Below are 7,012 nucleotides of genomic sequence, written 5' to 3' on the forward strand. Positions count from 1 at the left end.
TTTGCTTTATAAATTCAATAAAGGTAACAATGGAATGGAAAGTGTGAGGAATATTAATGCAGTATACAGAGATCGGACAATAAGTGTAAGACAGTTTCAATGGTGGTTTCAGAAATTCTGAGCCAGAAGATGAGCCTTGTCCTGGAAGATCTGCAGAGCTCAATGAGCATGTCCTGAAAACCCTGGTGGAGCAAAATCCCATCGTAACTGTTGAGGAACTAGGAGAGAAGCTTGGATTTGGTCATTCAAACATTCATTGACACCTGTGCGGAAAGAAAAATGACCCTCAAGATGGTTTCAAGATGTTCTTCCATCAGGATAATTCTCAGCCACATACAGGAAGGATAACATTCCAAAGGCTGGTGCAGTTTTGAATGGGAAATGATGCCCCACCCACCATATTCACTGGACATTGCCCCATCTGATTATCATTTATTCTGCAGTCTTCAAAATCATTTGGACAGAAAAATATGAATTCTGTAGATGAGGTCAGAATAGTGCTGAAGGAGTATTTTTCATCATGGACAAGTGAATTTTGAGAGAGGAACCTTGCAAGTCTATCAGGTAGATGGAAGAGCATTGTAGAAAATGAAGGAAAGTATATTTTAGATTAAAAAGAACTTTGTTTATCTTAATTTTGAAAAATAAAAGAAGTATAAAAAAAATGCATTATTTATGGGATAACCCAAATAAAAACATGCTGTATAATTGAACCACACGAAACTGAGTTTATTGAGGGAGGTGCCTTTTGAAAAGTCACCTGACAAGACTTTATTGGGTAATCGAAACTGTGCTGGTGCCTTACTCATTGTCCATTTACACATTTTATACAATTTCTCCATTATATATACATATATATATACCGGAGTAAGCACATGAAATGTGCAACATGGTGGAAAAAAGAGTACTCAAATACCAGAGGTAGAGTAATATGCTTTATTTAAAAGCAGCAGAAATATAACAAAAAAACCGTTACTCTGAGTTTCCCGTTCCCGTTCATCGGACAGTTTTAACAAAACTGTCCGATGAACGGGAACGTGAAACTCAGAGTAACGTTTTTTTTGTTATATTTCTGCTGCTTTTAAATAATACATATATATATATATATATATATATATGTGTGTGTGTGTGTGTGTGTGTGTGTGTGTGTGTGTGTGTGTATGTATATGTATGTATGTATCTATGCATGTATGTGTATTTGTCTTTTATTTAATGGCAAGTTAATTTCCAGGAATTCGTCATTCTGAAGATTATCTCCCCTCCTCGTTTTAAAGTTGGCAGCAATTTCTACCAAGTGATTGGTCTCCTCTTTCAGAAAGAAGAGATAATTTCAATAAATCAAGAATATATCTTGTATGCGTGTTATTATACTTTTATTTATCTTAAGTGCATATATATATATACATATATATATATATAGACACACACACACACACACATATATAAACATATGACTGTCTCTGTGGGTGGGGGTGGGAGTGGGGGAGCCAGAGACAGAATGAGAAACAGAAATAGAGTAACTAAGAGAAAGCTGATGGATATATAAGTAGATAACGAGGTAGATCAATATGCACACACACACACACACACACACACACACACACACACACACACACACACACACACACACACACACACACACATACATGTAAATATATATTTATGTAAATATACTTATATAGACATACATATATATTTACATATATATGTGTGTGTGTGTGTGTGTATACATATACAGTGTATGTGTGTGTGTGTGTGTGTGTATATATATATATATATACACACAGTATATGCATATATATATTTATACACACGCACACATATATACGGTAAATATATATGCATATGTATATACATTTTATATATATGTATGTGTTTGAGCATATATATATATATATATATATATATATATATATATATATATATATATATATATATATTTATATATATATATATACACACATATACACACATATATATGTATCTATGTATGTTAAATGAAATACAAGAACACTGGATGTGTTGTTTGTGGAATCATTATAAATAACTAGATTAATGAATGTAATATCTTCTTAGACAAATCCCGTAAGATAGCAATTGTCTTTTATTCCAATTCTTCGCATTCACTTTTAGACAGATATACAGACAGATGGACCGTTGTAAGGAAGAAACTAACAATGGGTCAGACTCCATCTAGAACAACAACAACAACAACGATGACGATGATGATGATGACGACAACAACAACAGAAATTATAACCTTTTGAAGTTTCCACAGGAAGATAAAGATAATGTGAGGGAGAGATAATATTTAACAATTACAGCCAAAACCAACACCACCACCAACACCAACAATAAAAACAACCATGGCTACTACAACAACTACATCAACAACAATAGAAACAAGTACACTAACAATGAAGGCAATAGCTACAACAACTATTGCAGAGAATATGAAGACAATGGTATTAATATTAATAATAACAGTGTTAAATAGTGAGACGTGTCTGGAATTTCAGAAAGAAATGAGAAATAAAAAGACTATGAAAATAAGAACTGTTGTGTTGTGTATTTGCTATTTAGTTTTGTTAAAATATTCATCGTTATTTACAGTTTCTTCTACATGTTTGTTTTCCTTGTTGTTGTTGTTGTTGTTGTTGTTTACTATCTTGTTGTGGGTTGATTTTTTTTTTTTGGTCTCAGATTTTATTTTTAAAATTGTTGAATTTTAAAATTCTTTGTTTTCTTTATTTTGTTTTCAAAGGAGATGGGGTGGACTTTTTAAAGATATTCTGAAATATTTGCAGTGATAACTGGCTATGTAAAAGACATTAGGATATATATAACTGTGTGTATGTATGTATGTATGTGTAAGTGGAGGCGCAATGGCCCAGTGGTTAGGGCAGCGGACTCGCTATCGGAGGATCATGTTTTCGATTCCCAGACTGGGCCTTGTGTGTTTATTGAGCGGAAACACCTAAAGCTCCATGAGGCTCCGGCAGGGGGTGGTGGCGACCCCTGTTGTACTCTTTCGCCCCAACTTTCTCTCACTCTTTCTTCCTGTTTCTTGAATAAAGCTGTGATGGACTGGCGTCTTGTCCAGCTGGGGAGGAACACATACACTATAGAAACCGGGAAACTAGGACCATGAGCCTGGCTAGGCTTTAAAAAGGGCGCATAAATAAAAAATGTATGTATAAAAAGATGTTTGTGTGTGTGTATATATCTATATGTATATATATATATATATATATATATATATATATATATATATATACATACATACAAATATACACACGCATATATATTTCCTTGGTGGCTTCTTGCAACCTGAAAAGTCAACCGGGAAAGGTCGATTCTGGGAATCTCATTAAGAGGTCACATCTGGAACAAGGAGATCAAGGACAGAACTGGAGTGAAGGACGTTGCCACAGAATGCCACCACACAAAGCTACAATGGGCCGGTCATGTGGGAAGGTTCTCAGATGATCGGTGGACCCATGCAGTTGTTGAGTGGGACCCGTGTGAGCAGAAGAGACCACTTGGAAGACCGCCAATCAGGTAGGAAAATGATTTAAGAAAAATGTCTGGAGCAACATCGGAGAGAATGGTTTGAGCACAAGAGGAATGGCGCAAATGCTATGGCTAGTCGAGCCAACTTGGCTCCAGACAATCGCTTGATTGGAAGCCAGACAGCTGCTCTGGCAATGATCACGCTCGGATGGTGCTCTTAGCGCACCACTAGTACAGGTGCCAGTCATCGAATTTGGTTCAATCATGATTTCGATATATATGTGTGTATATATATATATATATATATATATATATATATATATATCATCTTCATCATCATCCTTTAATGTCTGTTTTCCATGTTGGCATGGGTTAGATGGCTTGACCAGAGCTGGCAACTGGAGAGCTGCACCATTATGGTGACCTCATTTGTCATTCCACCAACTGAAAGTTCTATGACAATGGAAGAGCTGCAATGTGTGCAGATGTAACTTGTTGGAAGTGCATAATAAGTTATAACTTTTGTCTGTCACTTATACTTCCAGCCATGCAGATCTGCAGTGGGTTGAAGAGTCATCTGAAAGGTCATGGATGCCAAGTCAAAAATACCATTGACAACAAGAATGCACGAAGAGACAATAATCATCTGTGAAAGTGGAGCAATCACCATATATATATATATATATATATATATATATATGTCTTTCTTTTGCTGAACCACTAAGTTATGGGGATGTAAACGTGCCAACATCAGTCGTCCAGTGATGGTTGGGGGACAAATACAGACACAAAGACACACACACATAAATATATACATATACATATACGATGGGCTTCTTTCAGTTTCCATCTACCAAATCTGTTCACAAGGCTTTGATTGGCCTGAGGCTATAGTAGAAGACACTTGCCCAATGTGCCTCATTGTTTCAAGGGTTGTGGGTTGATATATACAGTAGTGTTTTGAGATGAGGTGTGGTGTTATGTTTTGTTGTCCTTAGTGTTTTTATGTCTAATTTCTTGGCACGCTTAATTCCATCGTTTAAGTGAGGGTGGATATTGTCTTTCAGTTCATGTTGTTTTGAAGTTTTGAAGACAAACATCCTGAGTAGTTCTATCACACAATATTGTGCAAATCCTTTTTGCCAAATTAAAGGGGATATTTATTTTGATGTTTTTCAGGTGGCATGAGCTAAAGAGGAGATATTGTATTGAGTCTGTTGGTTTATGATAGATGTCTGTTATAATTTAGTTGTTGACTAATTTTTTTAATAATATCCAAAAATGCAAGCTGTTCTTTGCTATATTCCATTGTGAATTGAAAGTTACTATTTATATCATTTAGTGTTGATTTGAAGTTCAAAAGTTTGTCAATGGTCTCCTTCCAAATGATAAAACAGTCATGCAGGTATTTTTTCCAGCTTTCTCTTATGTAATGGTGAAATGGATAACCATATTTTTAAGTGACACTTCATATACGGTGAATTCAAAATAACCTGTTATCAGGTTCACAAGAACAGGGCTGTTTTCATTCCCATCGAATTCCGCATTTTTGACTATAACAGGTGTCATCAAATAGGAAATAATTGTTCTGAAGTATAAATTTTAAAGATTCAATAATAAAGATCTAATTTATGCGTTCTTTGTCCTGTCAAGAGGGAACAGTGATTGATGTGTTTCCACTTGATCCACGACCTCGTTGAGGTGGATGTCAAGAGAGAAAATATTAACTTCCATAAAGTGGAAAAAATAAATGGAAGGGAAAAAGTTGGTAAATATTTCGGTGTGAATGCCAATAGCTGTTACGTGGTAGCAGGGCATGCTACAAATAACAGTCAAATCTTTCCTTTTCTGGAAAAAGAAGCCGTTTACGCTTGATTTTGCTGTGACATTCATTGAAAGCATGCAAAATAACCTGGAAAAGAAAAAAAAGACCAGCAAAACAAAACCCCTTAGTGGGAAACTTCGAAGTCCCCACTACCCTTCCCACCTTTCTTTTGCGGAAAAACATGGCTTGCGGTGGATTTGGAGGTCAGATACGTTGAATGCACCCATAAAAAACTGTGAAAAACAATTATTCCACACCCAGGTACGAAATATTTACTGAAAGAATAAAATCTTGTACCGATTACACCTGTATTTTAATTAATTCAAATTTATGTACCTCATCTTGAAAAGTGGCAAAATTTTTGTCGGTTGCCACCTGGGATAATTTTTGTAACAAATTAAACAGGTAAGATGCATTAAGAATTTCAATTTTAGCGTCTATCCATAATGTTGTCGCTTTTACACCTGTTAATTCAATCTACCTGCCCATAAAAGTCAAATTTACCCACCAAGATCAGCTAAAATTGCGTAACTATAAACCAGTAGTATATAAAGCACCTGCTGACAAAATTTCAAATAATTCAAAATAACGTGAACAAATACGCATTACATTTGACAGATAAATATGAACACTAAAGATGTTTTTAGGTGGTTTTTTTTACACACACACATAACATGGCCTTGCTCGGTTGGGACTACATGCGTGTTACTTTGACATCATCATTCCATAAAATTTGTTTATGGGGAGAAAAATATTGAAAAATATCAATAGATGTGTGAGTGAGAAAGAAACGAGGAGGGAGGTTTTGGGATGCACTAGAAGCAACAACCAGATCTCCCTTAAATCACACATTTTCCTCTGAAATTATTATTTCAGGTAAGGCAACTGCAGGAAAAATACATAGCCAAAGATAAACTTCTGTACTTGGTTTCTGTTGACATGAAGAAAGCCTTTGACATGGTCCTCCAGTCCCTTGTCTGGTGGTCGGTGCAGAAACTAAGGATAGACAAGTAGTTGGTGAGAGCTGTACAAACCATGTACAAGGATACTGTCAGTAAGGTGAGGGTTGGCAACAAGTATATTAAAGAATTCTGGGTAGAAATAGGGTTCACCAAGGATCAGTCCTCAGCCCATTCTTATTCATCATAGTCCTCCAGGCAATAACAGAGGAATTTAAGACATGGTGACTCTGGGAGCTCTTTTATGTTGATGACCTCACTCTTATAGCTGAATCACTACCAGAACTAGAGAAGTTTCAGGTGTGGAAGTAAGGTCTTGAATTGAAAGGCTTTATAGTTAACCTAGCAAAAACCAAAGTCTTTGTAAGTAGGAAAGCAAATAAATCACAAATCCATTCAGGTAGATGGCTCGCTCATTCTGTAGGAAATGCATAGGTGGGAATTTCCATAAGATGTACCTCATGTAAGCTATGGACACTTAAGAGATGCAACAATATCAGAGGAAGGTTAACAGGAAAACTAATTTTTGTGTATGGAAGGTATACTGAAAATAGACTACATCAAATACCAGTGGGCAAAACTAGAAATAGTGGATAGCTTCCATTACCTAGGTGACCAAGCCAGTAGTGGGGGTGAACACTCCAAGAGCATAGCTGCTAGAATAAGAATAGATTAGGCAAAGCTCAGAGAGCTCTTATCTCTGTTGGTAACAAAG

General features: G+C 35.9%; 1 long non-coding RNA gene across 1 annotated transcript in view; it reads left to right on the top strand.

Annotated features, from left to right (window-relative positions):
- Nucleotides 1–2,495, top strand: part of LOC128250706 (uncharacterized) — a 165,843-nt gene extending 163,348 nt beyond the window's left edge. Inside the window, exon 3 of the long non-coding RNA XR_016238393.1 lies at nucleotides 2,134–2,495. This is a non-coding gene — a long non-coding RNA (uncharacterized LOC128250706). The remainder of the gene's footprint in view (nucleotides 1–2,133) is intronic.
- Nucleotides 2,496–7,012: the final 4,517 nt, after the last annotated feature.

This window comes from Octopus bimaculoides, chromosome 25 (genome assembly GCF_046866305.1).
Source record: "Octopus bimaculoides isolate indiv1 chromosome 25, ASM4686630v1, whole genome shotgun sequence".
NCBI lineage: Eukaryota > Metazoa > Mollusca > Cephalopoda > Octopoda > Octopodidae > Octopus > Octopus bimaculoides.